Source organism: Cryptomeria japonica, chromosome 4, assembly GCF_030272615.1.
Source record: "Cryptomeria japonica chromosome 4, Sugi_1.0, whole genome shotgun sequence".
Taxonomy (NCBI): Eukaryota; Viridiplantae; Streptophyta; class Pinopsida; order Cupressales; family Cupressaceae; genus Cryptomeria; species Cryptomeria japonica.
Window position 1 is genome coordinate 628,975,217 of NC_081408.1, and position 13,415 is coordinate 628,988,631.

The window sequence follows — 13,415 nt, forward strand, 5'->3', positions numbered from 1 at the left end:
AATCTCCTTTTGAGATTTGGTACTGTCATGCATAGATAATTTGTTCCCTACAGTATCAGAACAACTTGTTGTTTACAGTCAGACATATTAAACTTGTCAAGAACTTTAGTGATATATTTTCTCCGACTGAGCCAAAGCTTTCTCTTAGATCTGTCCCTTTTAATTTCCATTCCCAGGATGTACTTTGCTGCCCCCAAATCTTTCATTTCAAAATTTGTAGTACATGCAATGATTAGAATCCTATCACCTTCAGTTTTGTAGTACACACAATGATCAACTTTAGATCTCACAAATCCTAAAGATAACACAAAGGTATCATATTTCTGATACCACATTCTAGGAGATTGTTTCAAACCATAAAGAGACTTTTGAGTTTATATACCAAATGTTCTTTACCTTTTTCCACAAAGTGCTCTGGCTGGGACATATAAATTTCTTCTTCAAGATCACCATGAAGAAAAGTTGTCTCCACATCCATCTACTCAACTTCCCAATCATACGCTGTTGTGAGTGACAAAAGAAATCTAATAGATGTCAGCTTAGCTACAGGAGAGAATATTTCTCCATAGTCAATACCTTCCTTTTGAGATTACCCCTTCTCAACCAGTCTCACCTTGTACTTATCAATGCTGCCATTAGGACCATACTTCTTCTTAAATACCCACTTACAACCCATAGGCTTCTTGCCTTTAGGCAATGGTACTAGATCCCAGGTTCCATTCTTTTCCAATGATGTCATTTCATCATTCATGGCTTCCAACCAAGAATCTGAATCAGACATGATAGCCTCTTTCACAGTCCTAGGCTCATCAACATCCGTAAGCAAAGCATAGGCACATTTAACATTCAACATTGAATAGTTAAATCTCTCTAGTGAATAACCGTACCTATTAGGTTTTCATCTCTCTTGTGTGGGTCTCCTTTCTACCTATGGTGAGACTTCACAAGTTTCAATAGGAGGTTCATCATCATGTTCTTCTTCTGAACTTTCAGAGCTGCTTGAACTCTCTACATTTTTCAGGTACATTTGGAGTTTGTATTTCCTCTCCTAGTGGAATTTCAACTACATCTTTTTCTTTCTTTTTTGTTTGTCGATCTATTGACATAGGTTATAGCTCATGAAAGATTATACTTCTGTTGTACACAACCTTTCCAGTCACATGATTCCAAAGCTTGTATCCTTTCACACCAATGCCATAGCCAATGAAAATACATTTGACTGCTTTGTTATCCAACTTAGATCTACTTACTTTAGGCACATGTGCATATGCCTCTAAGCCAAAAACATGAATGTGTCTTAAAGAAGGCTTCTTTCTGGACCATGCTTCCATAGGTGTCTTGTCTACCAATGTTGAAGTAGGAGAACGATTCAACATGTAGCATGTTGTAGCAACCGCTGCAGCCCAAAAATTTTGTTCCAGACTAGCACTAATCAACATGCTTCTTGCTTTCTCCATCAGAGACGGATTCAACCTTTCAACAACTCTATTTTTTTGTGGAGTGTAAGGTGTAGTCATATGCCTCTTTAGGGTATGTGCAAGATCATGGGGGGCCAAAAAGTGGAAATGAAAAAAAAAAAGCGTTTTAAACCTTTCCAAACACGCCAAAATCCGCTTTAGCTTTTTGTTTGGGTCAGCCAAAATTTGAATTTGGTTTGGTAATACCAAACCAAATCGGATATCCGATTTGTGATGTCACCATTGTGATGTCATACTTTTCCAAATCGGATATCCATTTTTCTCAACATAAAAAATGTAGTTTATTAAAATGGGCATAACGTTTGTGTTTCTTATCAAAATTTTGATTTTTTACAGGCATTGGAAAGGTAATTCATAGACATATCAAATGCATGAGGTATTTTGATGATATTATAGAACAAAAATTAATAATAATCATTTCAAGTTAGTCCTTCAATTTTAAAACTTTAAATACTCACAAATTTTGCATACAAAGTCTCATTTTTTTCCTATCACCTCCTTTATCTATCACTTGTCTATCTATACTTATATAATATATTTTATCTATCTCTTTCTTTTCTACTTGTGTCACTTATTTTCTCATCCCATCTAGATAAATAAATTCCCAAGTTACATGCATCTCTGCATATATCTCCATCTTTCTATTCCTATCTCTCCCTCTCCCACTCCATCATTGTCACTCCTTATTTATATATTTCTCTCTAATAATCTCTCTTCTCTCTATTTATCTTCCTCCTCTACCTTATCCTACCTATACTTCTATATATTACTTTTCTCTATCACCTCCTTTCTCTCCCTATCTTGTCCCCTCTATCTCTATATCCCTATAGATCTGTCTTCATGTATATTTATATCTCATCATCTCTAAATCTCACTTATTCACTCCATCTCTCCCTCCATTTGTGTTACTCTCTCTATCACTTTCTATCCATATCTATCTCTATCTCCATCTTCACATCTCCATCTATTTCCCTATCAATCTCTCTTTTTATATGTTCTTCTATCTTTATATATCTTCCTGTATACATGATTAATCTACTTCTCTGTCTCTTCCTCTATCGCCCTCTTGAAGTATCTTTCCCTTTCTCTACCTTTATCTCTTTATTTGATCCATCTTTATATATCTCTGGCTCTCTCCCCACATCCTTCTCTATAGTTCCTTTATATATCTCTATATCTTCCTCTTTCTCTCTCTCCCTCTCTATCTATCCATATCTATAATCTCTATCTCTCTTTCTCACTCTCTTGCACTATCTATATCTCTTTATCTATCGATATTTCTCTCCCCTTATATCTCTCTATCTCTTCCTTTTTTTTATCTCTCTCTTTACCCCTCTCTATCCATTTTTCTCCATCTCTTCATATATTTATCTTTGTCTTTACCTCTCTCTTTCTCTATATCTATTCATCTCCCTCTCCCTTTATCTTCATTTTTTTTTATCTCTATCACCCTCTCTCCTTTTTAATATCTAGATATGTCTACCTCTTTATATCCATCCTTGTCCTTTATCTTTTCTCCCTCTCACTTCATACTCCTTAATATCTATATCTCTATTTATGTCCTTCTCCTTTAGTTCTTTTCCCTCTCTTTAGTTCTTCATCTCTCTTCACCCTTATATCTCTCCTTATTTGAAACTTAGTACATATTGTCTCCTAATGGGTTATTGTAGCATCCTAAAATTGCAACACTTGCAATTTCGACTGCATTTCGGTCTTCACGATGGCGACGCAACACGCAACCTGAATGGAGACCCCGAAACCTGATTATGACACTGAAAACTGCATTTTCTTGCACCCTGGCCTGAACCTCCTTTGCACCCTGCTGTCCCGGGAGGTGGGACCAGGGCGCCCAGCGCCCTGGTCCCTGGGTCCTATTTTGGGCCCGGTCTCTTTTGGACTTCGGGTCTTTATGTTTGCAATTTGGAAATTAACTTTCCTGGTCGGCCTAAGGTCGGGAAAATCAGTCTATTAGCCCTAATTGACAAGTATATAAACTACATTTTCCTCTCTCATTTGGCAAGATGAAAGATGATGGAAAAGGCATGGAAACTATACTCAAACATTCAAGCATTCAAGCATTCAAGCATTTCTTCTAAGTCTCCATTCAAGGCTAAGTGTTGCATTCAAGACAAGGATTCAACCATTGAAGAGGAGATCACTTACAACACATTACATGCTACAACATACAACATACAACAAACAACAAACAACAACATCTATACCTTCGCATATAAGGATACAAACATCCTTACAACAAGGTATTAGTACTTGTTTTACATTACATACATTTACATTTACAGCATTTCTCATTTCTTGGTTAATTCCAAAACCGGGGTTTGACCTAAAGGCAAACCCCCAATCCCTAACCCCCCAATCGTCTTCGCTTTTCTGTGTGTAGGTTGCAGGTACGCGGCTGAAATTGAAGATCTGGAATCCTTGTGCAGAGACGAATAGATCCCCCTTCGTTTCGCGGATTTTTCGGAGGACCGTGGTGCCGGGCGCCATCGTCCCGACAACTTTTGCTCAAATTTGCAGGACAGCGCCGTATCGACATTTTACTGCTAATTCCAGGTCTGCAGCTTCATTCTATATCCCTATCTCAGTTTATAAGCGAATCTTTGTCACTTTCTATGCATTCCTAGCTTAATTCTTCTATCAACATTCTTTACAAAAGAGGGTAGCCTTGCTTTCTTAACCCTTGAAACTCATTTAGCATCCAATCTTGCATTGTGTGGGATTGGATCTTGTGGGTTTCAACCCCTCTTTTGAATGTAAAGTCTCTCCCTTAAGTGAAAACCATCAACCCTAGTGATCTCCCTTCTCTCTCCTTGGAGTTGGAAGAGGGGAGAGCAACTAGGGTTCGATCGTGATTTTTCGCTTTACATTTTGGTGAACCCGACGTGAACATCCTTTCTGATTATTCATAGTTAGATCTGAAAATTGGATTCCTTGATTACATTTCCATGTTTGATTTTTTGCAAAATTTTAGAGGTTAATTGCATAAAAACCCTAAATTTTCTTTTTAAGTAATTAAACTTGTGAAATGTTTAATTGTTAATGCTTGTTTCAGATCTGCCCTTCTATTACAAATTATCAATTCATATTTGTGCTTTAATTTTGAAAATTAAGTGGTTAAATGTCAAAACCCTAATTTTTAAAACTTTCTTGATTCAACCTTTGACTGATAATTTCACTAATCAAAACACTTCCAAATCGGCTGTAACTTTGGATTCCGCAATAAAATCACAATATCTTTCATCCCTGAAAATTTGGCAAAAAGTTGCGAGGACCATGTGCACTCCGAGCGCCATCATCCCCGACATTTTTTTCGAAATTTCGGGAGCTAGATCTTACTGTATTTTTCTGCTAAAATCTAGAATTTTGGCTGATTTTATCAATTTTAACACTTTCAAAATTACAGTCAAAGTTGGTCTTGTGATTGCTTGGATTAAGGCCTCTAAACATTCAAAAATTGTTGAAATTGAAATTTGTGTCAAAATTGTGTTTCTTACAGTCCTAAATCCGAAAAGTGTGTTAGCATTCATTCGAAATTTCAGTGATTCATTCAAATTTTTGTAATTTCTGACTTTTGAAATTAAGTGCTTAATTACAACAACTTTGATTTCCGCTTTCAAAATTGAATTTTGCGTGAAATTGAGTCAATTTTTAAATTTCAAAACTTACATTGCTTTTGGTATTCCCTCTAAAATCATAAAATTCAAAATTTCAGTTTCCCTCTTTTTTTCAAAATTCAAATTTTGCATTTTTCGACAATCTTGGTAGGGTTCAATTTTGAGATTGCAACTTTAATTTGGCCTACCTACAGATCGTAAAATCACTCAATTTTTTCAGGTTAGCTGTAAAATCATCATAACTTTCATCCCTGCAAATTTCGAAAAAAGTTGCGAGGACCGTGTGCACTCCGAGCGCCATGGTCCCAGACATTTTTTCCGAAATTTCGGGAGATTGTCCTGATTGTATTTAACAGCTTAAATCTGGAAGATTGGCTGGTTTTACTGAAATTTGCTACCTCTAAAATTCAAAATCTTCTCTCTTTCTCTAGTGCATGAGTTTTACAACAATAAGCCCTACTTACACTATTCCCGTTAGACGAAGCCTTAGAATTAAGTCCTTCCAATGTTTAATTACTGAGGAGATGGAACCTAATTTGAATGGTCTTTTTAACGAGGACATGGGTAATTCCTCTAATCCTCTTAATGATGAAGAAGCTCTCCATGAGGTTTCTGTAGAACAACTTTCAAAATTGGATAACCAATTTGATGATTTTCGACAATGGATGTCTCAAGAATACCCTGATAGTCAAGCTCTTCCTTTAATTGAGGGTCTAAAACGTATGCTTCAAAGTGATAAGAATGGAATTGATATTTTGCGTGGTATTGCACACATTGTGGATTCAAATGTGATGCCTATGAAAAGTTGTGCCGAAACCTTAGGTTATACACAACCTCCTACTTAAGATAATCATTCTATTCCTTTGACGACTCCTATTGCTAGTATACCTACTTTTACATCAAACATAATGACCACTTCTATACAAGACATTCCCCCTGTGATCACTAGTCATGGGGGCAATCCTCCTTCTTCAATTAACCCTCTTCCTTCAATCAATCCAACTTCTTCATTCATTCCTTCAATGAGTGTGCCTATTATATCACCACAAATGAACATGACGCAAGGGGGCAATTCATTTAACCATTCCATTCCTCCTTGTAGTGTTCCTCCTTTCCAATCATCTCCTATGACTAACTATCATAGTGTCCCACCACCTTACTCTCTACCTTCTTTCAATAACATAACACCTCCATCACAATCTAACACGTCTAATATGAACTCTTCGACTGAAGCGACCATTAACAATCTTGCACAAACTGTCTCTTCTTTACAGCAACAAATTGCCTCTATGAATCAATCTAAGTTTAGTGTGCCCACATTTGATGTTGCGAGTCCACTTTCTCTTGACATTGTTCGAGCTATTCCCCCTAAACATGTTGAAATTCCACATTTGGAGCTTTATAATGGTAAGGGTGATCCTCTAACACATGTTAAGACCTTTCAAACAATATGTACTGATTTTGCTTATGACCAAAGGTTGCTTGCAAAACTGTTTACTAGAACATTAAGAGACAAAGCCCTACAATGGTATTGCTCGTTGCCTTCCTATTCTATTACTTCTTTCGAACAACTTGCAAATGCTTTCATTCAACAATTTCAAAACAATATAAGTCCTAAAGTTACTTTGATTGATTTAATGCATTGTAAACAAGGTGTTAAAGAAAAAGTGACTGATTTCATTGGTAGATATAAGCATTTGTATGCTCAAATTTCTTTTCCAGTGCCTGACAATGATATTCAAAGAATCTTTATTTCTAATTTACAAAAAGATATTCGAGACAAACTCCTGTTTTCTGAGTTTACTTCTTTCCAACAGTTGTGCGCAACTCTTCACAATTATCAACTGACTATGAGTCAAATGGAACAATCACATCCTATGGCTCCGAGTGATAAGGGTGATAGTAGTCAACAACCATTTGGGAAGTTTAAACCGAACAGAGAGTCCATTAAATTCAATGAAACCATCATCAACAATAATGTGAATGCAGCATCAGGTGTGTCTCCTATTTCTAAGTTTTTCAAGAGAGAAAGAAAGTTTACTCCTCTGAATGAATCATTGCATAGTATTATGAATAAGTTATTGGAACAAAATGTGCTTACCCTTCCTCCTATAAGGCAAATAGAGCCTGCGAAGATTACTTCACCCTATTTTGATAACAAATCTTTTTGTCAATTTCATCGTCAACCTGGGCATGATACTGAAAAATGTTTTGCTTTAAAGGGTAAAATTCAAGATTTGATTGATAATAATACTATTTCTATTTCTGGTGTGAATGATAAAGGTAACAAATCTGTAGCTCTTCCTAACCAAAATCTTCAGATTTTCACTGATCCATTACCTTCTCATACCTCTAATGCGATTGATACTACTGATTCCTCTGTCTCACCTGATGATCTTGTGTCTATGACTCCGAATGTGATTAACTTTGTGGAACAACAGAAAATCCCTAAAGAACCTTCCATCACATTTGATTCCAGTGAAACTATCAGGGCACCTGATGGTCCTTTATATATAGTTGCAAAAGTCAAGAATACACCTTGCCGTGGAGTGCTTATTGATCCTTCTTGTATGGTTAATGTCATTACTGAAGAATTTCTTTTTACTTTGCAATTGAATCAAGTGATCTATGAAAAAACAGATGTGATTGTGAAATTATTTGATGCATTTTCTTCTCCTGCAATTGGTTCTATTACATTACCTATTGAGGTCCATAACAAATCCCTTGATGTGGACTTTGCTATTATTCCATCTTCCAAACAATTTCGTGCGAAGCTTGGCTATCCTTGGCTATCTTCCATGAAAGCTATTGCTTCTCCTATTCACAAGTGTTTGAAATTTCCCCATAATGGTGAAGTTGTTACTGTCAATCATAGTCTCTTTAAACCAGCTGAAAGAACTTCTAGCGTTCCTATTGATTATTTTTGGCCTAAACAATTCCAATCTCTTCCTCCACGAAGTGATCATCTTTTTAAATCTTATCAAAAGTGGAAAAAAGATATGATCCTATCTCTAAGTGAACCTAGAACACCCAAACTTGACATTCCTATCGTTCTTGAGAAGGAAGTTCTTCCTTTGAAAGATAAAACTAATGTCTTTCCTCAAGAAGATTCCCAACCTATTCCTATGGATGTGACTATGCCTATGCCTAATAAACCTTCTAAAAGTAGACCTATACCTCCTCGTCATGATGGACTTGGTCTCCTTCCTAAACCAAATATTCCTCCCTTATATGGAGCAGTTCCTCCTCCTTCCTCTTATGGAGAGAAGAGACCTTCCTCTTCTCCTATTATTCAACCTAAGAGACCACAACCTAAACACCCAAGTGCTAAGGATGAGAACATTCCTCCTCCTCAATCTTCTCAACTTCCTACTAAGACTAGACGAAATCGTTCTGCACGTGAACGCCGATGAAAGCGTCGTCTTAGAGCTCAGGCAGCTGCTTTTCAAACTTTGCAATCCCCAAAAACACCTTCAACAAGCATTATTCCATTTTCTCCTCAGCCGACGATTGAGCCGAAATCTCCTAAACATAAGATGCATGATGGTCTTGATCCTGTGCAAGTTAAAGATCCTATTTTCATAAATCTTGATGATGATATAGATGAAAATGTTATTCATGATGCAAATGTTACTCCTGTTCATTCTGACAGTGAATATGAACTTGTTGATATTGATAACCATTTATCTAATGAATTTTCTAAAGCACTTATCCTAGCTCCTAGACAAGAACAATGTGGCTCGGAACATGAACATAGCCCTTGTTTGGATCTTGTGATAGCTCCATCTACTGTGTTGGATGTTCCTCCTCTAGCGTGTTCCCTACCTTCCCAAAACATTGATCAGCAAGATCGGGGGGTAGATAACGTGCTAGACTAGTTTCATTAGCATAGCAGATTCTCTCCCCCTCTCTTTTGTTACTTCTTCTATATGTTACTCTCATTCTTCTATTTGTTGTCCTTAGTGTTGTCTACTTGAGGACGATGCAAAGCATTGAGATCTCTCGATCTCTCTCATGTTGACTCAAAAGACACATGTGTTCCCTTCTTCTAGGTGACTTTCCTTGATTGGGGAATGAAGAACAATTATGCATACATACATATGATATACATGAATTATCATACAGCATACTGACCCCGAGGAAAGTGAAGTCACCTTGTGCTTTGTGTTTTGTGTCTATTATCCTTGGGCTTATCTCACACTTGGGGGCTAAATCCTTGTGATAACGTGCTCCTTTCTCATTTCTTATATGTATCACTACCTTAAAGCAATCACCCCCAGTGAGGCGTGTGTGATCGCTTTAACGTAGGGGGGCATACATCCCGTTCATATCTTTTCAAGATACTTGAAAATTTCTTGACAAATTTAGCCTTGCCTTGAAAATTTTTGATATCTTTCTTGCATGACTCATAGTGAGGGAACCTTACTACTAACAGTCATGGTTCTCCCTCGTGATCTTCCCTTTTACTTTGTCAATCGAAGTCATAAGATCCTTAGTCCACTGGGGGCTTGGTGTATCTTGCCTCCTTGACGTGGTAAAAGTCTTTCAATGTTGTTTCCTTGTACTTTACCGGAAGTATGAGCATACATACTCCCGCTAAAGTGGGGGCTAAATGTAGCGTCCTAAAATTGCGACACTTGCAATTTCGACTGCATTTCGTTCTTCACGATGGCGACGCAACACACAACCTAAATGGAGACCCCGAAACCTGATTATGACACTGAAAACTGCATTTTCTTGCACCCTGGCTTGAACCTCCTTTGCACCCTACTGTCCCGGGAGGTGGGACTAGAGCGCCCAACGCCCTGGTCCGTCAGGACTAGGGCGCCCAGTGCCCTGGTCCCTGGGTCCTATTTTGGGCCCGGTCTCTTTTGGACTTCGGGTCTTTATGTTTGCAATTTGGAAATTAACTTTCCTGGTCGGCCTAAGGTCGGGAAAATCAGTCTATCAGCCCTAATTGACAAGTATATAAACTACATTTTCCTCTCTCATTTGGCAAGATGAAAGATGATGGAAAAGGCGTGGAAACTATACTCAAGCATTCAAGCATTCAAGCATTCAAGCATTTCTTCTAAGTCTCCATTCAAGGCTAAGTGTTGCATTCAAGACAAGGATTCAACCATTGAAGAGGAGATCACTTACAACACATTACATGCTACAACATAAAACATACAACAAACAACAACATCTATACCTTCGCATATAAGGATACAAACATCCTTACAACAAGGTATTAGGACTTGTTTTACATTACATACATTTACATTTACAACATTTCTCATTTCTTGGTTAATTCCAAAACTGGGGTTTGACCTAAAGGCAAACCCCCAATCCCTAACCCCCCAATCGTCTTCGCTTTTCTGTGTGTAGGTTGCAGGTACGCGGCTGAAATTGAAGATCTGGAATCCTTGTGCAGAGACGAACAGATCCCCCTTCGTTTCGCGGATTTTTCGGAGGACCGTGGCGCTGGGCGCCATCGTCCCGACAACTTTTGCTCAAATTTGCAGGACAGCGCCGTATCGACATTTTACTGCTAATTCCAGGTCCGCAGCTTCATCCTATATCCCTATCTCAGTTTATAAGCGAATCTTTGTCACTTTCTATGCATTCCTAGCTTAATTCTTCTATCAACATTCTTTACAAAAGAGGGTAGCCTTGCTTTCTTAACCCTTGAAACTCATTTAGCATCCAATCTTGCATTGTGTGGGATTGGATCTTGTGGGTTTCAACCCCTCTTTTGAATGTAAAGTCTCTCCCTTAAGTGAAAACCATCAACCCTAGTGATCTCCCTTCTCTCTCCTTGGAGTTGGAAGAGGGGAGAGCAACTAGGGTTCGATCATGATTTTTCGCTTTACAGTTATATCATGTCCTAAGGGGTCATAGAACATTATATGAGCCCTTAGGACACAATATGACCCTAACGACACCATATGGTCTCCTAAGGGGTCATATGGTGTCTTAAGGGGTCATAAAACACCATATGACCCCTTAAGACACAATAAGACATGTAATGACACCATATGGTGTCCTAAGGGGTCCTAAGACACCAAGTGACCCCTTAGGACACCATACGACCCCTAATGACACAATGTGGCATCCTAAAGGGTTATATAGTGTCCTAAGGGGTCATAGGACACCATATGACCGCTTAGGACACTATACGACCCATAGCACCATATAGTGTCCCAAGGGGTCATATGGTGTCCTAAGGGGTCATAGAATGCCATATGAACCATTATGACACAATACGATCCATGACGATACCTAAGGGGTCATATAGTGTCCTAAGGGGTCATAGGACACCATATGACCCCTTAGACCACCATACGACCTCTTAGGACACCATATGGTGTCCTAAGGGGTCGTATGGTATCCTAAGGGGTCATATAACACCATATGACTCCTTATAACACAAGAAGACCCATAAAAACACAATATGGTGTCCCAAGGGGTCATATGTTGTCAGGAGACACCATATGACCCCTAAGAACACAATATGATCCCTAACGATACGTAAGGGGTCATATGGTGTCCTAAGGGGTTATATGATGTCCTAGGAACCTTTAGGACACAATATGACCCCTTATCACACCATACAACCCCTAACGACACCATATGGTGTCCTAAGGGGTTGTAGGACACCATATGACCCGTTATGACACAATATGACCCCTAACAACACCTAAGGGGTCATATTGTGTCCCAAGGGGTCATAGGACACCATATGACCCCTAACGACACTACATGGTGTTTTAAGGGGTCATATTGTGTCCTAAGGGGTCATAGGACACCATATGACCCCTAACAACACAAATGACACCTAACAATACCTAAGGGGTCATATGGTGTTCTAAGGGGTCATAGGACACCATATGACCCCTTAGCGCACCATATGACCCCTAATGACACCATATGGTGTCCTAAGGGGTCATACGATGTCCTAAGGTGTCATAGAACACCATATGAACCTTTACGATACCATACGACGCATAATGACATTATATGGTGTCCTAAGGGGTCATATGACACCATATGACCCCTGAGAGGACCATACGGCCCATAAAAACATAATATGGTGTCTTAGAGGGTCATAGAACACTATATGACCCCTTAGAACACCATACAATCCATAACGACACCATGTGGTGTCTTAAGGGCTCATAAGATACAATATTACCCCTTAGGACATAATATGACCCCTAACAATGTCATATAGTGCCCTAAGGGGTCATAGGATACCATATGACCCCTTAGGACACCATACAACCCCTTAGGACACTATACCACCCTTTACGACACTATATGGTTTCCTAAGGGGTCATATCATATCCTAAGGGGTCATATAACACCATATGACCCCTTAGAACACAAGAAGACCCATAATGACATGACATGGTGTCCTAAGGGGTCATATGGTGTCATGAGACACCATATGACTCCTTAGGACACAATATGACTCCTAACAATACCTAATGGTCATATGGTGTCCTAAGGGGTTATATGATGTCCTAAGAACCTTTAGAACACAATATGACCCCTTATCACACCATACAACCCCTAACGACACCATATGGTGTCCTAAGGGATCGTAGGACACCATATAACCCGTTAGGACACAATATGACCCATAACAATACCTAAGGGGTCATATTATGTCCTAAGGGGTCATAGGACACCATAAGACCCCTAAGGACACTTTATGGTGTACTAAGGGGTCATATTGTGTCCTAAGGGGTCATAGGACACCATATGACCCCTTAGCACACCATACGACCCCTAATGACATCATATGATGTCCTAAGGGGTCATATAACACCATTTGACCCCTTAGGATACCATATGACACATAATGACACCATATGGTGTCCTAAGGGGTCATAGGACACGATATGACCCCTTAGGAGACCATATGATCCATAACAACATAATATGGTGTCCTAGAGGGTCATAAAACACCATACAACCCATAACGATACTATGTGGTGTCCTAAGGGGTCATACAAAACCATATGACCCCTTAGAACACCATACGACCCTTTACGACACCATATGGTGTCCTAAGGGGTCATATGGTATCCTAAGGGGTGAGAACAAATTATCCCACATACACCAGGAGGCGAGTCGGTTCATATTCTTATACACTGATGCAACCACATTAATTGTCCACATGATAAAACTTTTGACCATTGACCCGTGTGGACATTTGTGGTAAGTCACCACTCATCGGGAAAAATCCCTCTATCAGCAAGACCAGTTTCGACTTACTTTGATCCCTAATGAACAAGCGATGCGGCTCCATCTGCAT